We start from the raw sequence: 12172 nt of genomic DNA on the forward strand, positions 1-12172 counted from the left end.
TCCTCCAAAAACTCCCAAATTTTCCCCCCTTATTTCCCACTTTTTCCCCAAAATTTTCCTCCCATTTTCCCATGTTTTCCCATTTTTTTCATATTTTTCCAAAATTTTCCCAAATTTTCCTCCCATTTTGCCCCAAACTCATCGGGTTCACCCCCATCGCCCCCTTCCTCATGGAGATGCTCGAGGCCCCCACCAGCTCTCCTGAACCCCAAAAATCCCCAAAATAACCCCAAAAATCCCAAAAAAATCCACCCAAAAATCCCTCAAAAATCCCCCAAAAATCCCCAAAATCCCCACTCAAAAATCCCAATTTTTGCCTTTTTCTTTGATTTTTTAGCCCATTTTTCACCCCCTCGTTGCTCCCTATGGGTGCTCACAGGGGGAAAATTTGGGGAAACCCCTTCCAAAAAAATCCCAAATTTTCCCCAAAAATTCCCCCAATTTTTCCCAACATTTCCCAAATTTTTCCCCCTTTTTTCCCAAATTTTCCCATTTTTTGCTGTTTTTCCCCCATTTTCCCTCCCCTCCTTGCTCCCTATGGGTGCTCAGAGGGGAGAAAATCTCGGGGAACCCTCCCCTAAAAAACTCCAAATTTTCCCAAAATTTCCCCCCATTTTTCCCCAAAATTTCCCCCAAAATTTCCCCAAAATTCCCCCAAATTTTTCCCCACATTTTTCCCATTTTTTCCCTTTTTTCCCCCATTTTCCTTCCCCTCGTTGCTCCCTATGGGTGCTCAAGGATGGGAAAATTTTGGGGATCCCCCTAAAATATCCTGGGAGGGTTTGCCCAAAATTTCCCCAAATTTTCCCCCAAATTTTCCCCCAAAATTTCCCCAAATTTTCCAAAATTTCCCCATTTCCCCCCAAAATTTTCCCTTCGTGTCTTTGGGGCGAATTCAGGGTGGGTCCCGCCCTGAGGGCTCCCCCCAATTTCAGCCCCTCCCTCCCCTAAATTCCCAATTTTCCCTTTTAAAATTCCCAAATTTTTTCCCCAAAATTCCCAATTTTTTCCCCAAAATTTCCAATTTTTTTTTCCCCAAAATTCCCCCCCCCCCCCCCCCCTAATTTTTCCCCCCAAAAATTCCCAATTTCCCCCCCTCCCCCCCCCCCCCCGCGAGCACTTTGGTCTCTCCCCAGCCCCATTTTGGGGGGGTCTGGAAGGGCCCAAATCCCCCGGGAATGGGGGGGGAGGGGTCGGGTTTTTATTGCAGCCCCGCCCCCCCCCCCCCCCCAAAATTCCCCCAAATTCCCCCAAATTCCCTTCCCAAAAAAAGCTTTGGATTTTCAGTGATTAAAAGTTGCTGCTTGAAAATGAAAATTTTGGGGCGTTTTTGGTCATTTGGGGGATTTTTGGGGGGGGGAATTGGGGAATTTGGGGGGAATTTGGGGATTTTTGGAGGGAATTTTGGGGGGAATTTGGGGCTTTTGGGGAGAATTTTGGGATTTGAGGGAAAATTTGGGATTTCAGGGAAGAGTTTTAGGGGAATTTTGGGATTTTTGGGGTAAATGTGGGGATTTTGGGGGGAAATTTGGGATTTTTTTGGGGAAAATTTGGAATTCTTGGGGGAAACTTTGGGATTTTTTTAGGGAGGGATTTTGGGATTTTGGGGAGGGATTTTGGGCAGAATTTTGGGATTTTGGGGGCAGAGTTTAAGGGACATGGTGGAGGAATTTTGGGATTTTTGGGTGGAATTTTGGGGAAAAATTTGGGATTTTGGGGGTGATTTTGGGGGAGAAATTTGGGACTTTCGGGGGCAAATTTTGGGAATTGGAGGGGGAAATTTGGGATTTTGGGGAAGAAATTTTGGGATCTTTGGCAGAATTTTGGGGATTTGGGGGAGAAATTTGGAGTTTTTGGAGTGGAATTTGGGGAGCAAATTTGGGGGAAGAATTTTGGGATTTTGGGGGAGAAATTTGGGACTTTTGAGGTGGAAATTGGGGATTTTAGGGACAAAATTTGGGATTTTTGGGGTGGATTTTTGGGATTTTTGGGGAGATTCTGGGGAGATTTGTGGGGGGAAATTTGGGATTTTGGGGGAATTTCGGGGCAGATTTTGGGGATTCTTTTCCCAGATTTTGGGGTAAAATTTGGGGAGGAAATTTGGGGATTTGGGGGTAAAATTTGGGAACTGGAGGGGGAAATTTGGGGATTTTGGGGCAAAATTCGGGGACTGGGGGGAGATTTGGGGATTTTGGGGGGAATTTTGGGATTGGGGGGAGAAATTGGGGATTTTGGGGCAGAATTCGAGGATTGGGGGGGAATTTTGGGATTTTGAGACCCCCAAATTTTGGGAACCACCCCGGACCCAAAAATGCCCCAAATTCGCATTTTTGGGGTGGATTTTGGGTTTTTTTTTCCCCCAGGATTTGGGGATTTTGAAACGGAATTTGGGGATTTTGGTGGAGAAATTTGGGACTTTTGGGGTGAAATTTGGGGATTTTTGGGCCGTAATTTTGGGGATTGCGAGGAGGAATTTTGGGATTTGGGAGAGAAATTTTTGGGAATTGAAGGGGGGAAATTTTGGGTTTTGGGGGGGAATTTTGGGTTTTTTTCCCCGGATTTGGGGTGGGAATTTTGGGATTTCGGGGGGGGAATTTTGGAATTTTTGGGGGCATTTCAGGGCGGATTTTTGGGATTTTTTTCCTGGATTTTGGGGGCATTTGGGGAGGAAAATTTGGGATTTTTTGGGGGGGAATTTTGGGATTTTGAGACCCCAAATTTTGGGAGCCCCCCAGGACCCCCCAGAATTCCTCAAATGCTGCAATTTTGGGGCAGAATTTGGGGAATTTTTCCAGGATTTTTGGAGGCAAATTTTTGGGATTTGGGGGAATTTGGGTTTTTAGGGGGGAAATTTGGGGATTTAAGGGGAATTTTTGGGTTTTTTTGGGGGAAATTGAGGGTTTAAGGGGAATTTTTGGGTTTTTTTGTGGGGAATTTGGGGATTTCAGGGAAGAGTTCTGGGGGAATTTGGGGCTTTTAGGGGGGAATTTTGGGATTTTTTCCCTCAGATTTGGGATTTTGGGGCCATTTGGGGAGGAAATTCGGGATGGGGAGGAAATTTCGGGATTTTGGGGCAGATTTTGGGGGATTTTTTTGTTTTTGCTGGATTTTGGGATTCTGGGGGGGAAATTTTGGGATTTTGGGGGGAATTTGGGGATTTTGAGACCCCCGAAGTTTGGAACCTCCCAGCCCCCTCCTCAAAAAGCCCCAAATTCGCATTTTTGGGGTGGATTTTGGGGATTTTTTCCAGGATTTGGGGATTTTGAGAGGGAATTTGGGGATTTTAGGGGGGAATTTGGGGATTTTTGGGGAGAGATTTGGGGTTTTGGGAGGAATTTGGGGATTTTGGGGCAGAATTTGGAGATTTGAGGGGAATTTGGGGAGAAATTTGGAGATTTGAGGGGAATTTGGGGATTGGGGAGAATTTGGGCATTTTTATGAATTGAAGGGGGGAAATTTTGGGTTTTGGGGGGGAATTTTGGGGTTTTTTTCCCGGATTTGGGGGGACTTTAGGGGGGAATTTGGGGATTTTAGGGGAGAGATTTGGGGTTTTGGGGGGAATTTGGGGGTTTTGGGGCAGAATTTGGAGATTTGAGGGGAATTTGGGGATTTTGGGGGAGAAATTTGGGGATTTTGGGGTGAAATTTTGGGATTTGGGAGAGAATTTTTGGGAATTGAAGAGGGGAAATTTGGGTTTTTTGGGGGGGAATTTTTGGGTTTTTTTGGGGGGGAATTCTGGAATATTTTTGGGAATTTTTGGGGCGGATTTCGGGGATTTTTTTTTTTTTTTCCAGCAACGGCCGCGTGGCCGTTCCCAAAAATTTCCGTTCCCGAAATGGCGGCGGCCAAATTCCCCGGGAGATTCCCAAAATTCCGGGAGCACAGAGGGAGCTCTGTGAGCGCCGGGCGGGAGCGGCCGCGGCCGGAAAGCGGGGACGGAGCCAGGGAACAGCGGGAAAGGGGCAGGGAGGGAGGAGAAATGGGGGGAAAAGGGAGAAAAACGGGAAAAAAATGGGGGAAAAATAGGGGAAAAATGGGGAAAAAATCCGGGAAAAAATGGGGGGAAAAAATCCGGGAAAAAAATGGGGGGAAAATGGGAAAAAAATGGGGGAAAAGTGGGAAAAAATAGGGGAAAAATGGGGAAAAAATCCGCTAAAAATGGGGGGAAAAAGGGAAAATTTGGGAAGGAGCCAGGGAAATGCGGGAACGGGGCAGGGAGGGAGGAGAAATGGGGGGAAAAGGGAGAGAAACGGGAAAAAAATGGGAGAGAAAATATGGGGGAAAAATGGGGGGAAAATAGGGAAAATAGGGGGGAAAATGCGGGAAAATAGGGGAAAATGGGGGAAAAAATCCGGAAGAAATGGGGGGAAAAGGGAGAAAAACGGGAAAAAAAAGGGGGAAAAATAGGGGAAAATAGGGGGGAAAAGGGGGAAAAAATCGGGGAAAAATGGGGGGAAAAAATCCGGGAGAAATGGGGGGAAAAGTGAGGAAAACGGGAAAAAAATGGGAGAAAAAATATGGGAAAAAATGGGGGGAAAATGGGGGAAAATAGGGGGGAAATGGGGGGGGAAAAATGGGGGGAAAATGGGAGGAAATGGGGAAAAAAATCCGCTAAAAATGGGGGGGAAAAGGGGAAATTTGGGAATGCGGCGGGGGAGGGAGGAGAAATGGGGAGAAAAGGGAGAAAAAACGGGAAAAATGGGCAGAAAATGGGGAAAAAAATGGGGGAAAAATGGGGAAAAAATGGGGGGGGGGAAATGGGAAAAAATGGGGGAAAAATGGGGAAATTTGGGAATGCGGCGGGGGGAGGGAGGAGAAATGGGGGGAAAAGGGAGAGAATCGGGAAAAAATGGGGAAAAATATGGGGGAAAATGGGGGGGAACAGGGGGAAAAATGGGGAAAAAAATTCCGGGAAAAATGGGGGGAAAAAGGGGAAATTTGGGAGGGAGCCAGGGAAAAGCGGGATTGCGGCGGGGGAGGGAGAAATGGGGAGAAAAGGGAGAAAAACGGGAAAAAATGGGGGGAAAAAATATGGGAAAAAATGGGGGAAAAATGGGGGAAAATGGCGGGAAAATGGGGAGAAATGGGGGAAAAAATTTGACAAAAAAATGGGAAAAAAATGGGGGAAAAAGTGGGAAATTTGGGAATGCTCCAGGGAAAAGCAGGAATGCACTGGGGGGAAAGAGAAAAAGGTGAAAATTGGAAAAAAAGGGGGAAAAAAGGGGGAAATGGGTAAAAATGGGTAAAAAGGGACAAAAAGGGATAAAATTGACAAAAAATGGGGAAAAGTGGGGGGGGAAATTTGGGAATGTGGCAGGGAAAAGTGGGAATGTGGCAGGGGGAGGGGAAAATGGGGAGAAAAATGGGAAAAAACGGGGGGAAATGGGGAAACTCCAGCAAAAATGGCCAAAAATGGCCCAAAAAGACAAAAAAAAAGGCGAAAAAATGGGAAAAAAATGGGGGAATTTGGGAACGAGGTGGGGGAGGGGAAATTGGGGAGAAAAAGGAGAAAAATGGGAAAAACCGGGCGGGAAATGGGAAAGAATGGGGGAAAATGGGGGGAATTCATCCCAGTATCCCCCAGTGCTCCCAGTAACAGCTCCCAGTGCATCCCAGTTCCCCCCAGTCCCCTCAGTTCCCTCCCAGTTCATCCCAGTTTGATCCCAGTTCACTCCCAGTTTGATCCCAGTTCCCTCCCAGTTCATCCCAGTTTGATCCCAGTTCACTCCCAGTTTGATCCCAGTCCATTCCCAGTTCATCCCAGTCCCCCCCAGTCCATCCCAGTCCCTTCCCAGTCACTCCCAGTGCCCCAGTAACAGCTCCCAGTCCCTCCCAGTCCATCCCAGTTTGATCCCAGTCCATCCCAGTCCATCCCAGTCCCCCCCCAGTCCATTCCAGTCCATCCCAGTTTGCTCCCAGTCCATCCCAGTCCCCCCCAGTCCATCCCAGTTTGATCCAGTCCGTCCCAGTGTTCCCAGTTACAGCTCCCAGTCCCTTCCAGTTCATTCTAGTCCCTTCCCAGTTCCCCCAGTCCATTCCCAGTTTGCTCCCAGTCCATTCCCAGTTCCCCCAGTCCATCCCAGTCCCTCCAAATCCCGGGCTGGGCGTGGCCATGGAGTGGGCGTGGCCAACGAGTGGGCGTGGCCCGTGTGGGGGAGGGGTCCCTGTCCGTCCGTTCCGCACTCGGCCCGCTCGCGCCGGGGCCGCCACGTCCCGGGGGCTCTGCGGTCGCGACACCGCGGGGCTCCCACGGGGATCTCTCGGTGCCTCTGTCGCGACATCGCGGGGCTCCCACGGGGATCTCTCGGTGCCTCTGTCGCGACATCGCGGGGCTCCACGCCGAGGGCTTCTATCGCGACATCGGCGGGGCTCGCCGGGGCTTCGTCGATCGCGCTCATCGCGGGAATCGATCGCGGTGCCTCTGTCGACGATATCGCGGCTCTGCCCCCGGTGCCTCTAGTCGCGATATCGCGGCTCTGCCCCGGTGCCTCTATCGCGACTATCGCTCGCGGTTCTATCGCGGCTCTATCGCGATATCGCGCTTTGTCCCGTGCCTGTGCGATATCGCGGCTCTGTCGCGACATGACGGCCCGCTGCTGCTGCTGCTGGCGGCGCTGGGAATCGCGACAGCGACACAGCCCGGTGAGTGAACTGGGGAACTGGGAGCGACTGGGAGGGACTGGGGGGACTGGGGACTGGCAAACTGGGAGCAAACTGGGATGGACTGGGAATGGACTGGGGGGATTGGGGGGCACTGGGATCAAACTGGGATGGACTGGGAGGACTGGGAGCAAACTGGGAGCACCGAGGAATGAGGACTGGGACTGGGACCTGGGAACTGGGACTGGGTGGACTGGGATGGACTGGGAGCAACTGGAGCAACTGAGGAGGACTGGGATGGACTGGGATGGACTGGGACAAACTGGGATGGACTGGGGGAACTGGGAATACTGGGAGCACTGGAGACTGGGAGCTACTGGGGCAGACTGGTCACTGGGAGCAACTGGAGCGGACTGGGACGACTGGACGGACTGGGACGGACTGGGACGGACTGGAGGACTGAGCTGACAGGAACTGGGACAGGACTGGGAGGACTGGAGGGACTGGGGGCACTGGGATCAAACTGGGAGGGACTGGGAGAACTGGGACTGGAGACTGGGAGCAACTGGAGAATGGAGGACTGGGACATGGAGACTGGGAGCAGACTGGGATCAACTGGACTGGAATGGGGACTGGGGGAACTGGAACTGGGGAACTGGGAGCGACTGGGGTACTGAAGGGGCTGGGAGCCATTACTGGGAGCACTGGGAGCCACTGGGAATAGTGGGAGCACTGGAGGAACTGGACAAACTGGGACAAACTGTTGGACTGGGAGGGACTGGAGCACCGAGGAGGACTGGGACAAACTGGGACGGACTGGGACAAGGACTGGGAAGACTGGAGGACTGACTGAGAGGGGAACGGGATACTGGGAGCAACTGGAGAGACGGAGACTGGGAGCACTGGGAGAGGGACTGGAGGAACTGGACAGACTGGAGGACTGGAGCACTGCAGGAGAGGGGAGGGACTGGAGCACTGGGAGCAACTGGGACAGACTGGGAGAGGACTGGGATGGACTGGGACAACTGGGATGGAACTGGGAGACTGGGAGCAACTGGGAAACTGGGAGACTGGGATACTGGGATGGACTGGACTGGGAGCAACTGGGAGACTGGGAGCAACTGGGAGCTACTGGAGCAACTTACTGGGAGCAACTGGGAGCACTGGGACTGGGACTGGAGCATACTGGGGATACTGGGAACTGGACTGGGATGGCACTGGGACTGGACTGGGAGCACTGGGAGCACTGGGAATGGACTGGGCACTGGGAGCAGGCACTGGGAGCAACTGGGACTGGAACTGGGGATGACAACTGGGAGCACTGGGAGCAACTGGACAAACGGGAGCACTGGGAGCTCTGACTGGAGCAACTGGGGAATGGGGATACTGGAGCACTGGGAGCAACTGGGAGGGATTTGGACAAACTGGGAGCTGTTACTGGGAGCACTGGAGCCGTTACTGGTCCATACTGGGAAATGCCTCAAATCTGAACTGGGAGATACTGGGACGTACTGGGACAAACTGGGAGATACTGGGACGTACTGGGAAAAGCCTCAGATCTGAGCTGGGATATGCTGGGATGTACTGGGAGATACTGGGACAAACTGGGAGATACTGGTGCATACTGGTCTGTACTGGAAAATGCTTCAAATGTGAACTGGGAGATACTGGTCCATACTGGGATGTACTGGGACAACTGGGAAATGCCTCAAAACTGAACTGGTCCATACTGGTCCATACTGGGATGTACTGGGATGTACTGGGATATTCTTTCCATACTGGTCCATACTGGATTATACTGGTTTATACTGGTCCATACTGGTTTATACTGATTGATACCGGGGTATTGTTTCCATACTGGTTTATACTGGTCTGTACTGGGTTGTACTGATCCATACCCACCTGAACTGGTCCGTACTGGTTTATACTGGTCCCTACTGGTCCGTACTGGTCTCTATTGATTTATACTGGTTTGTACTGGTCCCTACTGGTCCGTACTGGTCGCTATTGATTTATACTGGTTTATACTGGTCCCTACTGGTCCGTACTGGTCTCTATTGATTTATACTGGTTTAAACTGCTTTAAACTGGTTTATACTGGTCCCTACTGGTCCGTACTGGTCCATACATGGTCCCTACTGGTTTATACTGGTCCGTACTGGTTTATACTGGTCTGTACTGGTTTATACTGGTCCGTACTGGTCTGTGCTGCTCAGTCGGTGCCGGGGCCCGTCTGGACCCCCCTGCTCGGCTGGGACTGGGCTGAACTGGGATGAACTGGTTTAAACTGGTCTGAACTGGGCACACCCAGGGAATTTGGGGGAATTTGGGGGAGAATTTTGGGGTAAAATTTGGGAATTTGGGGGAATTTTGGGGGGAATTTTTGGGGGAGAATTTTGGGGGATTTTTTTGGATTTTTTTTGGATTTGGGGAATTTGGGGCAATTTTGGTTTTTTTGGGGGGGATAAATCCAATTTTTCGCTATTTTTGGGGGAATAAATCCATTTTTAAGGGGTTTTGTATAAATAGATCCAATTTTTAGCTCTTCTTTAATCAATAAACCCAATTTTTAGGCTATTTTTAATCAATAAACCCAATTTTTAGGCTATTTTTTAATTAAAAAATCCAATTTTTACAGTATTTTAATCAATAAATCCATTTTTTAGAGTATTTTTTATTAAAAAAAATCCATTTTCAGGCTATTTTTTATAAATAAATCCAATTTTTAGGCTATTTTTAAATAAATAAATCCATTTTTTACCTCTGTTTTCATAAATAAATCCATTTTTTAGGCTATTTTTAATCAATAAATCCAATTTTAGGCTATTTTTTATTAAATAAATCCCATTTTTTAGGGTATTTTTAATAAACAAATCCATTTTTTGGGGGATTTTTTAATAATAAATCCATTTTTAGGCTATTTTTAAATAAATAAATCCAATTTTCAGGCTATTTTTTTATTAAATAAATCCATTTTTTAGGGTATTATTTAGTAAATAAATCAAATTTTTAGGGTCCTTTTCAATAAATAAATCATTTTTAGCTCTTTTTTTAATAAATAAATCAAATTTTTAGGCTATTTTTAAGAAATAAACCCAAATTTCAGGGTATTTTTTAATAAATAAATCCATTTTTACCTCCTTTTTTTAATCAATAAATCCAATTTTCAGGCTATTTTTTAATTAAAATAATCCAATTTTTAGGCTATTTTTAATCAATAAATCCAATTTTCAGGCTATTTTTTATTAAAAAAATCAATTTTCAGGCTATTTTTTAATAAATAAATAATTTTTAGGGTATTTTTTATAAATAAATCCAATTTTTACCTCCTTTTTTAAAATAAATCCAATTTTTAGGCTATTTTTTAATTAAAATAATCCAATTTTCAGGCTATTTTTTATTAAAAAAATCCAATTTTTAGGCTATTTTTAATCAATAAATCCAATTTTCAGGCTATTTTTTATTAAAAAATCCAATTTTTAGGCTATTTTTAATCAATAAATCCAATTTTCAGGCTATTTTTTATTAAAAAAATCAATTTTCAGGCTATTTTTTATTAAAAAATCCAATTTTTAGGCTATTTTTTATAATTAAATCCCAATTTTTGGTATTTTTGCTTTTGCCCGAAATGCCCGGAATTGGCCCCGAGCGGCTCCAGCGGCTCCGGGCGCTCCCGGCGGCCCCCGCGGGAATTCCGGGAATTCCGGGAATTTTGGGAATTTTGGGGAATTTCGGGGATTTTGGGGATTTTGGGAATTTTGGGGAATTTCGGGGATTTTGAGAATTTCGGGAATTTTGGGGAATTTTGGGAATTTTGGGGATTCCGGGAAAAAAAAACGGCCCCGAGGGAGCCCCGCCCCCAGCCCAGCCCGGCCGCGGATTTGGGGCAAAACCGGGGGGGTTTGGGGTTTTTGGGGATTTTGGGAATTTTTGGGGTTTCTGGGGAATTTTTGGGGTTTTTGAGGTTTTTAAAAGGGAATTTTGGGGAATTTTTGGGGCATTTTTGGGGCATTTTTGGGGAATTTTTGGGGAATTTTTGGGGAATTTTCGAGGTTTTGGGGGTTTTTAGAAGGGAATTTTGGGGCATTTTTGGGGAATTTTGGGGGTTTTTGGGGGTTTTAAAAGGGAATTTTTGATCATTTTGGGGGAATTTTTGAGGGTTTTGAGACATTTTTGGGGAATTTTTGGGACATTTTGGGGGAATTTTTGGGGTTTTTAGAAGGGAATTTTGGGGCGTTTTTGGGGCATTTTTTGGGGGTTCTGGGCAATTCCTGTGGCATTTATGGGGTTTTTTAGAAAGGGAATTTTTGGGCATTTTGGGGCATTTTTTGGGAATTTTTGAGGTTTTGGGGGTTTTTAGAAGGGAATTTTGGGGCATTTTTGGGGCGTTTTGGGGGTTTTAAAAAGGGAATTTTGGGGCATTTTTGGGGTTTTTAGAAGGGAATTTTGGGGAATTTTTGGGGCATTTTTGGGGATTTTAAAGGGGAATTTTGGGGCAGTTTTGGGGAATTTTTGGGGTTTTTAGAAGGGAATTTTGGAGAATTTTTGGGGCATTTTTGGGGAATTTTGGGGGTTTTTGAAGTTTTTAAAAGGGAATTTTGGGGCATTTTTGGGGAATTTTTGGGGTTTTTGGGGTTTTTAAAAGCGAATTTTGGGGCATTTTTGGGGATTTAAAAAGGAATTTTGGGGCATCTTTGGGGAATTTTGGGGTTTTTAAAAGGGAATTTTGGGGCAGTTTTGGGGGTTTTTCAAAGGGAATTTTGGGGAATTTATGGGGCATTTTTAGTGCATTTTGGGGGAATTTTTGGGGCTTTTAAAAGGGAATTCTGTGGCTTTTTGGGGAATTTTGGGGGTTTATGGGGAATTTTTGTGGTTTTAAAAGGGAATTTTGGGGCATTTATGGGGAATTTTTGGGGTTTTTGGGGAATTTTGGGGCATTTATGGGGAATTTTGGGGGTTTTTGGGGAATTTTGGGGCATTTATGGGGAATTTTGGGGGTTTTTGGGGTTTTTAAAAGCGAATTTTGGGGCATTTTGGGGGGTTTGGGGGCATTTTTGGGGCATTTTTTTGGTTTTTAAAAGCGGATTTTGGAGCATTTTTGGGGCATTTTTGGGTTGTTTTGGGGTTTTTAAAAGGAATTTTGGGGCATTTGGGGGGATTTTTTTTGGGTTTTGTGGCATTTTTGGAGTTTTTAGAAGGGAATTTTTTTGGAATTTTTGGGGAATTTTGGGGGAATTTTTGGGTTTTTCAGGTTTTTAAAAGGGAATTTTGTGGCTTTTTAGGGAATTTTGGGGTTTTTAAAAGGGAATTTTGGGGCAGTTTTGGGGAATTTTTGGGGTTTTTAAAAGGGATTTTTGGTCCATTCCCAGTCCCTCCCAGTTCATTCCCAGTTGCTCCCAGTTTGATCCCAGTTTGTCCCAGGCCTCTCCCAGTCCATTCCCAGTCCCTCCCAGTCCCTCCCAGTTGTTCCCAGTTTGATCTCAGTTTGATCCCAGTTGATCCCAGTGCTCCCAGTTGATCCCAGTTTGATCTCAGTTTGATCCCAATTGCTCCCAGTTGATCCCAGTGGCTC

Source organism: Agelaius tricolor, unplaced genomic scaffold (assembly GCF_023055355.1).
Source record: "Agelaius tricolor isolate 1412-34295 unplaced genomic scaffold, bAgeTri1.0.p SCAF_171, whole genome shotgun sequence".
NCBI lineage: Eukaryota > Metazoa > Chordata > Aves > Passeriformes > Icteridae > Agelaius > Agelaius tricolor.